The following is a 17,191-nucleotide window of genomic DNA, read 5'->3' as shown; positions in this document are numbered from 1 at the left end:
ATTTTCATTGTTTAAATCTGTTTCTTTGACAGTTATTATTTATTCTTGTTTTGTTTAATTAAGGGGAAAGTTCACATAACATGTTAATGCAACCGTTTTAAATTCCCAGGGTGGCCTCACTTGATGCAGTCTGCTCTGCAGCCTTTAGTTCTCCATCTAAGTACTAACCAGACGCAACCCTGCTTCACTTCCGAGATCAGATGAAACAAAACAACAAACAAAACAACAACAATAACAAAAGCTGTGCGCCTTCGGGTGCTATGTCCATAAATAAGTCATCACTTGTATTTTCAAAATATGTTTATCACCCCACAGAAAGCCTTAGCAGCTCAGTAAACTGTCACTCCCTCCCTTTCTCAGAGACTTATCAACTTGATATATTTCCCTTTGCTTTTATTAAGTTTGTTTTTTTCCCCTTAAGTTAGAGCGTGGCATATTGCCATTTGGCACTGCATCTTTTGTTAGTTGACAATTATACTACTTTTATGTGTTTCTTTAACTAATGGCTGGTTTGCGAATATGTGACTCTCTTATTATTTGAAGATAATTCCAAATGTCTTTGCTATTGAATTTTCAGTGAATTCTATTATATAAGATGAAACATTCTACATAATTTAAGCACTTTCGTGCATATTATCTTGTTTCGTAGTGGATGTTTTGTATGCAGTTGGCATGTGTTTTCTTCTGTGTTCTGCAAGTCTTGGAGAGAGCACTTGGTTGACAGTGATGTTTAACTTCGTTGTTTGTTTATTGATCTTGCTGGGTTGACCAGGCTGTTCTTGAGCTCTTGAGCTTCAGCAATCTTCCTCCCACCTCAGCCTTCTGGACAGCTGGCACTACTGACAAACAACACAACAGCCAGCACTAAATCTCTTGCATTCTTTTCATTTTGTGTCTTTTTGGTCTATTAGTTATTGAAAGAAATACTCACATGTTCAAACGAAACTTACTTATAGATTGTTTAATGTCTCCTTTGCTTTCTGTAAGCTTTTGCCTCATAAATCATACCAAACTATTAGTGAGTCCCTTATGCTTGGAGTTTTACATCATCTCAACTAATTGCCATATTTTACATCACCATGAAATTTCTTTGAATATGAATATTCCTTTGTCTGAAAATATATTTTATACAACTTAATCACAACCAGCACTCACCCTTAGTTTGCTTCTTGTTGGAACAATATATAATATTTTGACCTTTTATGTTCAAGATATTTATCTCTTTCTGTTTAAAGAAAAATATTTTTAAATTTATTTATTTACTCAGTTTACATCCTGATTTCAGCCCCCTTCCTCTCCTCCTACTCCCTCTTCAGAACACCCCTCCATCCCTTCTTCCCTCTCCTTCTCCTCAGAGAAGGGGATGGTCCCCCATGAGTACAAACCCACCCTGACACATTGAGTCGCTGCAGGACTAGGCACATCCTCTCCCTCTGAGGACAGACAAGGCAGCCCGGTTAGGAGAAGAGGATCCAAGGGGAGGCATCAGAGTCAGAGAGGGCCCCTGCTCCAGTTGCTGGGGGATCCACATGAAGACCAAGTTGCCTATCAACTACATATGTGCTGGGGGCCTACGACCAGTCCATGCACGCTCTTTGGTTGGTGGTTCAGTCTCTGTGAGCCCCCATGGGCCCAGGATAGTTGACTCTAGATCTTTTTGGGAAGTCCTTGACCCCTCCAGCTCTGTCAGTTGTTCTCCATCTCTTCCACAGGACTCCCCTGAGCTCTGCCTACGTTTGGTTATGGGTCTCTGCATCCGTTTCCATCAGCTGCTGGGTGAAGCCTCTCAGAGGAGTCATGCTAGGCTTCTGTCTACAAGCAGAGTAGAGTCGCATTAATAGTGTCAGGGGTTGGTTCTCTCCCATGGGATGGGTCTCAAGAAGGGCCAGTCTTTGGTTGTCTCTTCCCTCAATCTTTGTTCCACCTTGTCCTTGTACATCTTGTAGGCAGGACAAATTTTGGGTCGAAGGTTTTGTGAGTGGGTTGGTGTCCGTTTCCCTCCACTTGACCTCCTGCCTGGCTGCAGGAGGTGGCTGCTTCAGGGTCCATATCTCTCACTTCTAGAAGTCTCGGCTAGGGCCATCCCATAGACTTCTGGGACCTCCCCTATCACAGGTCTCTGGCAGGTCCCAGAGATGCCCCCTGTCTCTGGTTTCTATTCTCTCACCTGGCTCTCCATCCTCCAGTCTCCCTAGTCCTAATCTTTACCCCTGCTTTCCTCTCCATCCCCTTCCCTACCCAGTTCCCTCCGTCCATCCACCTCCATCGCCCATTTTATTTCCCCATTGCTAGTGCCATTGTCCTAGTTTTATGCAGCCATTTCTAGGAGAGATTGGTTTACAGACGACTTCCTGGCATTCTAGCTCCTGAACTCTTTCTGCACATCTTCCAAACTGTTCCCTGAGCCATACCTGCAGGAACTGTGGTGTAGATTTATCTGCCGGATCTGGGCTCCCTGAGACCCATTGATTTCTGCATTGTGTCCTGCATTGAGGTGTTCTCCTTTTGCTATAAAAAGAAGCCTCTTTCATGACTGGTAGAAGCTTCACCTACCTGTAGGTATGGGATACGGTTGAGAATGTGGCAAGGAAGCACGAAGGGCCATCTCTGTCATCTTTGGTTGCCTCTCAGTGATTGAGGGTGGCCCCTATTGTGGAAGATACCTCACAGTCAGGACACAAGGCTCAAATGTCTCAAGCTAAATCCGACCTGAAAGCCCTTTTCCTGTGGCCTAACGTCTGCAGTACCAGAAAATATTATGCAAGCTGCCAAGAGAAAGAAGTAGCTAAATGGTCCTACAAAACTGCAGCACCCATGAACCATGACCAAGACCAGTATGGCAAGATATCTCTGTAACAGTGCGATATTAGTGATGCTCACACACCAGTGGTAACCAACAGCTGTCTAATTGGACGTACTGCCCACTCAACAGGAGAAACTCGACTGCCACTAGAAACCTAGCCGGCTTTTGGGGGCTAGTGAGGGAATGGGCATTAGAAAAGAATCTACTACTATCACTTAGCCAGAGCAGCATAATTCCTACCCTTTTTAAAGTTCAGTAGGAGCTCTAGGGTTTAAAATTCATCATGAACATATCACAGTCTCTCTTCAAAAATATGCTACATAGCATAAATTGTAAGTTATTAATAGTAATAGTCATCTACTTCCTTGCTATTCACCTGTTTTATAAACTTTAAAATGCCTTTTTTTTTTTTGCTTGAAACAAATTCCTATGAAGGCATTAATAAATCAGAAGAATAGTTTGATATTTGCATACACAGTCAACATCTCTGGCGCTCTGATATCCTTTCTTCAGGTCATTTGCAATTGTGTGCACTTCTACCTCACAAGCCTCCTTCTTTATTCTTCAGAGTTGAGATTTGTTGAACTCTCACCTTCTGTTTAAAAAATTCATCTTTTCTTCGTTATTTTCTCTCTCACATGAAATTTGAAGGTTTTTTAAAAAACACAGATAAACAATTATCTTTTTTTCTGATACTTTAATTACAGCTTGTCTAAATTCAGACAAAACATCTGTTGTCATCCATACTTTGTAGTCTTTCATCACTGAGCACACCCAAGGCTTTCTCACTGTTTTGAGCAATCGTATCTAGTATATTTATAGTTTTAGATATGCTACTTTTGTTCATAAGTTAAATCTGTGTAGTTATATTTTCAGTTTATTTTCTTGTTATGTTTGTCAATATTTACAATAGATGAGTCGTTTTCTGTTTTTGTCTGTACACTATCAGCCTTGGCATTTCAGGGCCTCTTTCTATCGATTACTTTGTGTGGTGAAACAGTAAATTATTCTTGGTTCCTCCAAAGCTGGTCTGTTTGGTTAGATATCAAAAATTCTTCAATTATAAATTTCACTATATTCTGTTAAGTGGTTTTAGATTTTATTCTGGGACACAGCTAAGGTCTTTGCAAAACATATGCCCATTAAAATTTGCTGTTCATCTGTGTTATTCTGGGTCTTGGCTGGAGCTTCTGAAACCTCAAAGCCCATTCTCTGAGACACACTTCCTCCAACAAGGCCACACCTTCAATAATGCCACTCCTTATGAATACATGGGGCCATTTCCATTCAAGCCACCACAGACAGCTTCTCTCCACATTTAAAAAGGTGATTTTGTATTTAAATTTTGTTAGAAAGAATTCCCTTTAGATGTATTTTTTATATCGTCTAGTACTTAGCATTCTGTTGGTAGGCAGTTTTCTGTGAAGGCTCATACCGATATCAGTATTTCTGCTTGTACACTATCTTTTCTTCCAGAACATTCAAATTCCCTACAAATTATAGTCTTGAAGATGCCAATATATCATTATTTTGTCATTTATTCAATTACTTATTTCTGGAAAGTCTATTGACTTTCAATACCAACAATGCTAAATAAAACATAATCAAGATCCAGGCATACCTTTAATCCCAACACTTGGGAGAAACCAGCAGGCAGATGTTTGTGAGTTCAAGGCCACCCTGGTCTACATAGAAAGTCAGAGGCCAGCTGGGGCTACAATGTGATACCCTGTCTAAAGACAAACAAACAAACACCTAAGTCTCTCCTTAATGGTTCCAATGTAAATAATTGAGATTCGAGATGATACAACAGATTTAAAGCAGTTCAGTGAGGAAATGCTAGCAGGTGAGTCTTATTGCATGAGTGCAGTCTTACTAAGTGTATTCCTGAGCTCTGTAGGTACAGCACTGGCCAATGAGAGCTGTGTGTGCCAACTCTAACCCCCTGGATCAAGACTCTCAAAAGAATCACTGGGACTAGAAAAATTACACTCCGAGTCAGGGAAGAGTCAAAGGAGCCTCTTACCTTCCTGTGGATTTGAATGCTCTGTACACAGCATGGACTTTCAGACTTAGAAGTATCACAAATCATGGTTCATAAGTGGAGACTCTGGGATCCTCAGAAGTAAAGTCATTCTGTGCTTGCTTTTCAAGAACATGTGTCTGCCACATAAAGTATCCAAATTGAGATGATTTAGAAGAATTAAAACATTTGTGGGAAGCTTATTCTTTAACTCAGGGGCGTGGGGTGGAACAAAGCACTTTGAGACTGGTGATTAAAGTATTAAACTTATGTAAAGATTGAACAGAAAAATATACTGTTTAGACAGAATTCATGAAGAAAACATTGGTAAACACTTTCTAGTTATAGTTCAGATAACTGTACCTTCACTTTAACTAGTGTATTTTTTTAAGGAAGCCCCAGAGATTTATCATAATTACCCCTTGCTCATCATTGTTGTTCTAGTTCCTCCTTTTCTAGATGATGGAGATCAAATACTATAGGTATTTCTTCTGTGGTAGGAACCAGGGGGTAAATGGAGTTAATGGATAATTTTAACAGGCATGAATTTCATTTTCACATTAATACCCAGTCCATCCTACTCCCTTGAAAATACAAGTCTTGTTTATTCATCTTGTAATCTCCAGAGTTTAATAGATCAGGCTCATGGTAGATGTATGATAGCCAGATCTTTAGAGGAATTAAAATAAATTATCATTAGTTCAAAATGGTGGAACTTTGGAAGGCTAGTATATCTCTAGGTTAACTCTCCCTATGCATAATCAATCAACTGTCCCAGTTTTTGGAACAAGCCAACATTGCATTACCCTGGAGTTGCAGAATGAAAATAAGAGGAAAGGGGTTGCACTATGAAGAGTTCAGTAAAGCTCAACTCTGAAGTTACACTGGGAATGGAGGGAAAGGCTCAAGAAAGAAGCCAGGAATTCATTTCTAAGCAAACTCCAGAGGAAGCCAATCCTAATCATTTCTACACTTATCTGTGGGGAAAGTTCTAAGTTCTCAGAGAACAGAAAGGTTCTATCACACGTGGTTTTAGAAGATCTGGAAACCATGCATTGCACCAGTATTTGTTTCCTCCTTTTCCCAGGTCTAAATCATCTACAAGTGAAACATTTTATCCAAGCAGCCTCTCTTTTTATACAAGCTCCACTAAGGAGGTACTACTGTTTAGTGCTAACACTAACTGTTATGTATTTTGATTTTTAAGTGGAATAATATGTAGAAAGCTACTGACATTTGGTTTGTTCTAGTGATTGTTCACACATTTATTTAATGATTTTGAAAATGTTAACAGCAGGAAAGAATTTCCAGGTCATTTAAAACTTATTTATGTTTAAGTTGATAGAATTCTCTACAAATTTGACCCTAAGCACACGGTAAAGCAGGTTGTGATATTGTCTCAGTAAGGTGGAGATTCTGAGGATGTCTTCAGCAATTCTGAAATTTCAACCTCATTACTTGCATCTTAATTTTTTTTTTTTTGGTTTGTCTTGAATGCCCTATCTTGCAGATTGAACTTTTAAAAAATGTTTTTCTGCTTGTCACATTTTAAATGTCAACAGGCTAGTATTTATATAATTGGCTTCTCCCTTCTCTTTCTTTTCAATTTATTACATTTTCTCATGAAATGAGAACACTTCTTTTCCTCTGGACAGTAAGAAACAAAAAAACCTTTCCGGATAATTAACTATTCAACTTCATTCAGAAACATCTGTCTTTGTGTCTTGTGCAATCTTCTCCTCTAAGGCAAGACCTTGGTAGTAAACTGATTTCAATCAATTGTATTGACCTTGGGATAAAATGAAAGGCATTTTGTGATTGTTTTTTGTTCTGACATCTTTGAGATTAGCAAATACATGTAAATGGGTGAAATAAGCCATTCTACTGCTCTGAATGAATGTAGGACATTATTATTATTATTATTATTATTATTATTATTATTATTATTATTATTATTATATTTACAACCATGTTTTTATATTTCAAATATGACCGGGTGCTTTTAAAATGTACATCTTGAGGCCTGGGTAGGACAGGTATATGTTTTAAGTCTACAAGGTCTGGGCATCTTAGAAGTCATGTATTGTTAAAGGAGTGACTTGGTAAATGTTTCATAGACCATCAAAGTCCCTCAGTTGATTTGGCTTCAGCAATCTGATCCATAGAAGGTAGAAAAAGGATCCAGGAGTGAATTGACCTTATTCTTTGAAGGTGGCCAAGAACCCGAGACTAGGTAGAACCTGGGCCTATGGGAAAGCCCAGGCACACATATGAACTCACAGAGACTAGCAAGCATGCACAGGGCCTGCACAGGTTCAAGCTGGAGAGGGATCCTAGTACTGAGAGAGGCAAGTGGATGCTGGCTCCCATCTTTAATCAAGAGCCTATCTCCAGCTGATGTCTGCGTGCAAAGCAAAAATCCATTCTTTCCAGTGGAGTCTCACTGTGTATATAAACCATCCTTAAGGGTAGGCCCCATGCCCCTGCCCAGCAGTATATGGTCAGCACAAAACAAGTGGAATGGTATTTTTGTAGGCTTTTCTGTCTTCTATTGCTCTGTTGGCGAAGTTCTTCTATCACTGGTCTTTTGCTTGTATATCATGGTTTTTGATTTTGTGTGTGTATGGGTTTTGTTTGTCTGTGTGTCTTTCTGCATGTATGATTTTTGTGCTTTTTCTTTGTTTGTTTTCCCTGTGGTTTTGAATTCGATGAATAGGGAGGTTGGGAGGACTCAGGGGAGGGGAAGCCACAATCAGAATATATTATATGAAAAAAAGTTTTAATAAGTAGAAATAAAATTTCAAAGCAGAATAATCAGGATAGTAAGTAATTAATGTGAGAATTTTAGGACATGAAGTATTCATCATGTTAAAATAAGAGAGGAAGCCCATACAGATGTTCATCTAAAGTGCAGCTTTTTGCTCAGTTTCCATCTTTCATGTACTTCGTAAGCCACCACTTAGATTCACGTGTGCTTATCCAGCCTGGAGATTCTCTGTGCAGCAAGCTCACTGTGTGTCTAGAATTGTGCCCATTAAGAAGAGGGAGGGAACTTTTCTGGAATCTTCCCCATCATTGCCTATCAATGGGAAAGGCTTGTGGACCAAAGAAGACCTGAGGTCCGGTGAATGTGATCAAAGGGGTAGCTCTGTCACACTGAAACTGCTTCGTAAATGACAAAGGAACAAAGGAGTAGGACATCTATCTCTGTGAGATATAGGTCAGGTTAAGCCAACAGTGCTGACTTACACGGCCGCTGTTGGCCCAGTAATATTGTCAGGATGCCCCTGTACCCTGCTCCAAAGCTCACTCCACATTTTCATCATGGTTATACCTGTCTTATTCATTGATACCAATTGATGCCTTAGCCCACTTTATGTTGCCAACAGAAATATGCAGGGACAGGGAATATATAAGAGAAAGAGGTTGGTTTAATTAATCCGTTGAAGGGTATGGCACAAATATCTTGGCTTTGGCAAAGACTTGTGGTGGGTGGCATTTAAATGGTGAAGAATGGCAGCAGAAGTTATATCTTGGGAAGATATTAGGCCTCGAGATACCCAAGGCTCAGACCAGCCTGTTGTAAGACCTTGCTTGCCTTAGCCACCAACTTAGCTGGGTGTGATAACACACTACGCTAATCCCAGCCCTTCAAAGGCAGAGGTAGGTGGACATGTAGGAATGTGAAACCAGAGTTTCAGACCAGCCAGGGCTGCATAGTGAGACCCTGTTTTCTTAAAAAAGAAAAAGAATTAACTCAACTCTGCAATAAGTACATTAGTGCCACCTTCTTGCCGGCCAAGTTTCTAAAGCCTCCACACTGCCGCACTGGTGGCCACACTTCTGGGAACATTGACCTTTGCGAACAAACTATACTAAACTGTTATCTCATAATTCACAACACCCAGTTGGGTCAAATTTCACAGTAATCAAATGTAGCTTTTTAGTAAGTTCACATTTATGCCTATTCACTCTATTTCATCAATTAGTGCTTTAAGTAGTTCATTGACACAAATGCTTGAGTGTGGGAGAAGAGAAGCTGGCTCTGAGAACTACAATAGTTAGCTTTTTGCATTACTGTAATGAAATACCCGAGACAGCTAATTTTATATAAAATGTAACAATTCTGTTTAATTAGCTTATAGTTTGGGGGGCTTCAAAGTCTAGAATTGGGAAGGCCAGGTGTAGCCATTGTCAAGAGTGGTCTCTAGCAGTCCATGATACTGTGTAGGAGAAGAGCTACTGTCACCAAACAGGAAGTCAGGGTGAGGTATGCAGCTCCCATAATCCTCACTGGGGAGTGACCCGATGAGCTAAACACATCCCATTAGACTCTATTCCACAGGTGTCTGCTACCTCCCCAAAGTGTCACTGTGAAGATCTTCAACCACAGTGGGCCATTGGGTGGCACTTGGATCACATCAAATCACAGCAAGAATTGGACTTTTCATCTCTAACTTGTACTTCATGGAATCAATTGACATCATAATACAGACTATTCTACCTAGCCTCTTCTTAGCAAACAATTTTGTGGAAAGTGACTAATTTCAACCAAATTTGTTTTTTAAACATTAAGGGACCCACCTTGAATTTTATATCAGTCCGTAATCCTGAAATATTTTTCACTGGGATTTATTGTTTCTGGTTTTCATTTTTTTGACAAAAACCTGCACAAATAAATAACAATGTAAGAAAAGACCCAATGTGTTTTATGACAGTTCTGGTTGTTGTTGCTGCTGCTGCTGCTGCTGTTGTTGTGTTGTTGTTGTTGTTGTTGTTGTTCTTCTTCTTCTTCTTCTTCTTCTTTTTCTTCTTCTTCTTTCTTCTTCTTCTTCTTCTTCTTCTTCTTCTTCTTCTTCTTCTTCTTCTTCTTCTTCTTCTTCTTCTTCTTCTTTTTTAAGATTGGAATTTTAAAATTTTTATTTTATTTTTAAAATTTTATTCACTTTACATCCCCATCATAGCCCCCTCCTTTGTTTCCTCTAAGTTTCACCCTCCCTCCCTCTTCTCCCCTAGTCCTCCCTCCTAGTCCTCAGAGAAGAGGAACCCTTCTCCCCTACCAACTTACCTAAGGCAATCAAGTCTCATCAAGGCTGCCTGCATCCTCTTCCTTGTGGCATGGTAAGGCACCCTGCCAGGGGGAAATGATCAAAGTGCAGGCAACAGAGTCCATGGCAGGGAAAGCCCCTGCTCCCCATAATAGGGGACCCATATGGAGACTGAGCTGTCTATTGGCTACATCTGAGTGGGGGGCCTAGGTCCTCTCCATACATGGTCCTTGTTTGGTGCATCAGTCTCTGACAGCCCCCCTGGGCCTAGGTTTGTTGGCTCTGTTGGTCTTTTTGTGGAGCTCCTGTCCCTTCTGGACACTTTACCCCCTACTCTTCCATAGGACTCCCTGAGCTCTGCCCAAGTTTGGCTGTGAGTCTCAGCATCTGCTTCAATGCCCCTCTAAATGGACTCTTTCAGAGGACATCTATAGTAGGCTACAGTCATGTTCCTTCTGTTCAACTGCTTCCAGTGTCTATTCTATTCTGAATGAGAATCAATCATCCTCCCCAGGATCCTCCTTGTTACTTAGCTTCTTTAGGTCTGTGGATTGTAACATGGTTATCCTGTATTATATGGCTAATATCCACTTATGAGTGAGTATATACCATGCATGCCCTTTGGGGGCTGGGTTACTTCACTCAGAATTATCTTTTTGAGATCCATCAATTTGCCTGCAAATTTTATGATATCTTTGTTTTTGATAGCTGAATAGTATTCTGTTGTATAGATGTACCACAGTTTCTTTATCCATTCTTTAGTTGAGGGACATTTGGGTTGCTTCTAGTTTCTGGCTATTACAAATAAAGTCACTGTGAACATAGTTGAGCAAATGCCTTTGCTGTGTGATGGAGCACTTTTAGGTATAGCTGTGTCTTGAGGTAGAGTTGCTCCCAATTTTCTGAGAAAGTGCCAGATTGATTTCCAAAGTCATTGTACAACTTTGCACTCCCACCACCAATGGAGGAGTGTTCCCCCTTTCTCTACATCCTTTCCAGCATGTGCTGTCACTTGAGTTTTTTATCTTAGCCATTCTGATAGGTGTAAGGTGTATTCTCATTGTTGTTTTGATTTGCATTTCCCTGAAGGCTAAGGGTGTTGAGGCCAGAAGGCTAACTGCTTCTTGGCCATTTGGTATTCTTGTGTTGAGAATTCTGTTTCGCTCTGTGACCCATTTTTAATTGTATTATTTTGTCTGTTGGTGATATATATATATATATATATTTGTGTGTGTGTGTGTGTGTGTGTGTGTGTGTGTGTGTGTGTGTTGGTTATTAGCCCTCTGTTAGATGTAGGGTTGGTGAAGATCTCCCAGTCTGTAGGCTGTCATTTTGTTCTGTTGACAGTGTCCTTTGCCTTACAGAATCTTTTCTGTTTCATTCAGTCCCATTTATTACTTGTTGATCTTAGAGCTCAAGATGCTGGTGTTCTGTTTAGGAAGTTGTCTCCAGTGCCAGTGAGTTCAAGGATCTTACCCATTTTCTCTAAAAATACACTTCATGAATTTGCATGTCATCCTTGTTCAGGGACCATGCAATTCTTCTCTGTATTGTTCCAATTTTAGTATATGTGCTGCTGAAGCAAGCACACTGATTCTTTTTTAGTGGTAGAGACTGATACCACTTGAGGTAGGTGTTAAAAATATGAAATGTTTAAAAAGAGCAAATGACATTCTCATTTACCAATAGAATTTCAATAAACTCAAATAAATGTGATTTTTATTATATGGGTGTGTTTCTCTTGTTTCTTCAAAGGAAAGGTGATATTTGTTGTCAAGAGATTTAACGCCAGATTCTACTAATTGTCAATAGATTTTTTTCATCTTTTCATTCTACAAAAAGGTCTCTGATTCTTTTAAAAATATTTTTATTATTGTATATTAATCATACATAATAATTGGTTTCACTGTGACACGTTCACATGTGTACATAATATATTTCATTCACAGTTACCCCTTTGCCTTCTCCTGTTCCCTTCTATTTGCTGACTCTCTACTTCATCCTCTTCTTCTTCCCAACTAGCCCCCTTATACTTTTATGTCTTTTTGTGACCCTGTAAGTTTCCTTAGGGATTTTTTTGTGTGGAAGCATGGGTGATTCTTTGCTTATCGGATCATGTGCACCTTACCAGTGGCTACACCACTAAAGCAAACGCCTCTCCTTCCTCATCTGCCATCAGCTGCTTATAAATTCACAGGAGTAGGACCCAGTGAGCCTCTTCATGACAGAGTGTCAACAGCCTCAAGTCTGTGGAGATCTTATGCAGGTAAAGACAGCTGCTATGAGTTCAGAAGTGCTACAGCCATGCCTTTCCTGAGCATTACCACTCCACAGTGAGCCCCATACCCATCCCATTGGTTCTCCCACGCTATCTGACACTTCTGTGATCTTCCCAGGGTCTTAAAGTGTTATAGATACCCCATTGATGTCTGAGCACTCAGCAGTCCTTTATTCTCTGTCCTTTGACAAGTTACAGTCTCAACAGTCACCACTGACCGCCGTAAAAAGAAGCTTCTTTTACCAAAGCTCTTAACAGCACTATCATTATTTAGAATCTGATTCATAACACAAGTTAATCTATCAAAATACTAATAGCAGTTTCCCCACACTGGAATCTATACCTCCCAAGGCACGGGCTTTTGACCAGTTCACAGTACCAGATGAAAATTCTCTTCCTGTGTAGGAGGCATCAAGCTCAAATTAAAAAAAAATGGCTGGTTACCTCAATAACAGACTTCCCGTTATTGCATCAGTGGGCTCTTTTTACATCACCAGTCAGTACTGTTGTAGCCACAGCTCAGCAGACAGTGAGATAACAGCTCTCCTTCAGAAGCCCTCTGGCACTTGTGAGATCTAGCCAGTGGGTTGGAAGTGCTCATCTCAGTTTTAGCTTGATTTCTTTGCATTCTAGAACTAAGCCATGTGGAGTCCTCAGTAATAAAGTCTTACCAACTAGCCCTGTTGGGCAACCAACAGCTGTAGCAATTGTCTGATTTATTTTCTGGAGCTTTCTTTATAAAAAATTGAAATTGAGCATATTCTTGGTGATTATAAATGTACCCTCATAATTAGAATGTAGAGACATTTCCCTTTAAAGAACTGGGCTGGGGGCAGCAAATAACATGAAATCAAACAACTCAATCAGTGAATGATCTAATGACATACAGAGATAGTTCTCAAAACATGAAATACAAATGGGCAATACACATGTCAAAAAAAAAAAAAAGTTAAACCTCACTAGCCATCAGAGAAATGAAAATCCATGTTAAATTGGAATTCCATCTAATACCAGTCAGAATGGCAACCATCAAGAGAAGAAATAGCAACAAATGCTAGGAAGAATGTAGACAAGAGAGAGCCCCTTTTCCCTGACAGTGGGAACAGAAACTAGTTAATCGGGACAGAAAGCACCATGGTGTTTATTTATAAAAGGTCTCTACTACATAGCCCTGTAGACCCCTGTTAGACATTTACTGAAAAGACTCCTGCCAACATCTCATAAAGATGCTTACACATCAATATTTATTGCAGAACTATTTACATTAAGTGATGGAACCAACCCATCAACAGAGGAATGAATAAAGAAAATGTGGCTTGTACATATGATGTGGTTTTTTTTCAGCAACAGTGAGAAACGAAGTTTTGTCATTTGCAAGAAAATGAATATAATTGGAGATAACTATATTAAGTGAATTATATCATTCTCAAAAAGACAAATATCATGCTTTATATCATTTGTGGGTCCTAGGTTTGATATACAGATGACGTGAAAATAGAAGTGAGATTCTCCAGAGGGACCAAGGGGACTTACAGAAAGGCAGAAGGGCAAGAAAGTGGCGGTACAGGGGTATAGAGGAATAGGCTTAAAATGTATTACATAATTGTACAAAATGACCTCATGCAATCCAGAATAATAAAAAAATAGTGGCAATAGAAATAATAAATACATTCACATGGTTTTATGTTCTGTTCAAACAAAAATTTTCTTGATTCTGGAGTTAACGTTACTGTGACTTCTTTTTGAAAAACATCCACCATCATTCATATGCAGGAAATTATTATCCATTAGCTCTGCTGTGCAAAAGATAACCTGGATGTTCTCCTAGTAGCTCACTCTAGGAACAAAAGGCCTTGGCAGCTGTGTGAAGAGAGCCAGAGAGCAGGCAGCTGAGTGAAGGGAGCCACGTTGTATGCAAATGTGTGACAAGGAAGAAAGGCTGGGTTGAAACAGAGTTCTGGAAAACGTATTTTGGAGACACTTAATGCCACATGACTGTTTCCATTTAGGGTCTGCCTTATTTCAGTCATTTTGAGCGAGGAGCTTCAAGCTGCAAACCATGAACAAGGCATTTCCATTCAGAGCTGGCAGTTGTAGACCAGGAGGCAGTTTTTGAAGGGAGGCTGTTGCCCGACAGAGGGAAAGTCCCTATGTTGAGGTCTGGATCCTAGAGCAGCCGTCCTCGGGCAAGGCCTGCCAAGTACATTTGACAGGTGCTGCTCCCTCCCAGGCTTCTGGAATCCCATAAAGCAAAACGTGGGTATCAAATCACAGAAAAATGTACCAAATTGGAAACATGCATTTTTGTCATCACTGTTCAAGACAACTCAAAGCAGTAAAAATTTCACTTTTACTAGAAGTAGGTTGAAATTAGAAATGTCATATTTACTTCAGGATTGAAGAAAATTTCACTGACTGAGTCAAACACTACAGAGTATGAATCGGGCTGGAAATGCATTAGACACTAGGAAGATCAAGATAGTGGGATAGAAGAATCACTGGGTTTTTTTGTTGTTGTTGTTGATGATGCTGAAAGAAATCATAAAAGTCTTGAGAGTCATCACCATCATCATCATCATCATCACACCATTTATAAAACAACAAAAACCGATGTCCTCAGGGACACTGTTTAAAACATATGATTAGGTAAGACTTTTCTGCAAAGGACTCCAATAGCTCAAGCAATAACTCCAACAGTGGACAAATGATTTTTACACAAAATTAAAAAGGTTTCATTCAGTAAGGAAAACTATAAGAGTGGAGGAAGAGCCTACAGAATAGGAGAAATCTAGCAACTACACGACAGATGCCCATTAATATCTAGATATATAAACACCTACAAAAATTAAATACCAAAATCCTCCTACAGCCAACAAACTAATGAACCTGAAGGCTCTCTAAAGAAGAAACACAAATGGCAAATAAATATATTTAAACGTGTTCCTTATCCTTACTCAAAGGGGAAATGCAAGTTGAGACTACTTTGCTATTCCATCTTACCACGCTCAGAATTACGACAAATGGTGGCAAGGATGTGGAAAAGTGGGTGTTAGTCACTGCTAGTCAGAGTGTAGACTGGTGCAGCCAGCAGAGAAATCAGTGTAGAAGCTTCTCAAAAACTAAAACTTAGAACAGGTCTATGTGGTACCAGGAAGACTCTATATGCTGTCACAGGAACATTTGCATATTCATGTTCATTGGAAATCCACCAGCAATGAGACCACCGTAGACGCCTGTCCAGTGAGGAATGGGTAATGAAAATGTGCTACATAAACACAATGCAATTTTGTTCCACAACAAGGAAAGCAAATCATGCAATTCACAGGGAAAGGGATGGAACTGAAAAACATTATATTAAGTGAAGTAACTTAGGCTCTGAAAGGTAAATACTGCATCTTCTCTCTTATATGTGAATTCTAGGTTTGTTGTATATGTGTGTTGGTGGAGCGGTTTGTGGATAGAGGTTAGGGAACTAAAAGGGACCAGAAAAGGCTTACGAAGGTTTGGAAGGAGGGGAGAGGGAGGGTGGAAGAGCACAAGTGCCAAGCCATGAAAGGGGAGAGGAGACTGATATGTGTAAAAAAAAAAATGGGAGCGCGGAGTGGGAAAACTAAGTTCTCCCGCACATGGGGATCCTCACTGTGCGTGTGTGTGTGTGTGTGTGTGTGTGTGTGTGTGTGTGTGTGTGTGTGTGTAACAATATACAATTAGTACAATATAACACAAAGAAAGGAGAACAATAAAATGTAAATATTGGCTGATGAGGAAAATTGGATGCAGGCAATGGACAACAGGATAATGAAAGAGGATAAAAAGCTAAATGTTTTTCTAGGTTTTTTTTTCCTTAATCATGATTTTTCCATTTTTATTTCTTCAGTGGTGAAAAGTGCACAAAAATATATTTGGTAATGAAAGTGTTAAAATCCAATGCGAAGCAAGGTCACTAGTCACTGAAGTGTGCAGTCATTGAATCTGGTTAACTTTGGTATGTGATTTTTTTTATTTGTTTGTATGCAAGTTCTTTATAATAAAATTTTAATTAAAAAAAATTGAAGGTTGCTATCATTCATTTTGTAGGGCCTTCAGAAAGCCGAGACCATTGATTTGTTTTTGGTAATTTTGTGGAGCACGTGCAAGCGGTACTTACAGATGACTTCCGTCCTGCAGAGATGGGTTCTTTACCGAGTGCTGTTGCTATCATGGAGCTCTCGAGGTTTAGGTAACAGCATAAACACAGTCCCTTTCCCAGCAGGAAACTTGAGAAATTCACAGGCACATTGTATGGGGTTAGAAAGCTGAGAAGGAGCTACACATTCACTTGGGAAACAGAAAGGAGTATGAAAGTAAACTACTTTGGCTTGTAATTGTCCCTTAACTAATGATAACAGGTACCCTAGCTAGCACATGGGCTTACCTATAGTTAGGCATGCTCTAGTTACAGTCATCGCAATATGCCTGTTGAGAGAGACATGTGGGGCTCATTTTACAGGTTAGCTCAAGTCACCTGGGTAGGACCAGTCATCAACGGGAACCTGTTTCTTAAACCCTCACACTGTCCAAAATAAGGTCAAAGTCTTCTTTTCAAAGCTCAGTTTCCTATTTAAAGGGGACATAATGCATTTTACTTAGCAGCCATGCTAGCATCACAGCAAGACCTCAGCCAGGGTCTCCCTATCCTTGGGATCAAGACTTCGGTACCTTCTAGTTCTGTGTCCCATGTCCTCTCCCTGTGTGCCCCCCCTCACCCCCCTTGCACCATGACTGTTGCTCTTCAATTACTGCTGTTTATAGTAATGCTAATGATGATGACAGTGACTGAACAGGCTGGCCTCTGGGACCAAATCCCTCTCTGTTTAAAAGGAAAGAGGACTCGCTGAACAGTGGTCATGTAAGGAGTTTAGTAGGGGCAAGTGTGAGCTGGTTTAAGTGACAGTCACTTGTCATTTCCAGATGCCCTTTGTCCTCATTGTGATTACAGAAGCCACAAGAGAGACCTCTTGCAGGAGCTTTTCTGTCACTCCTTGTAAACACACACCAGA

Source organism: Acomys minous, assembly GCF_964271855.1.
Source record: "Acomys minous genome assembly, chromosome: 1".
In the NCBI taxonomy this organism is placed as follows: Eukaryota; Metazoa; Chordata; class Mammalia; order Rodentia; family Muridae; genus Acomys; species Acomys minous.
Note: the sequence above shows the minus strand (reverse complement) of the source record.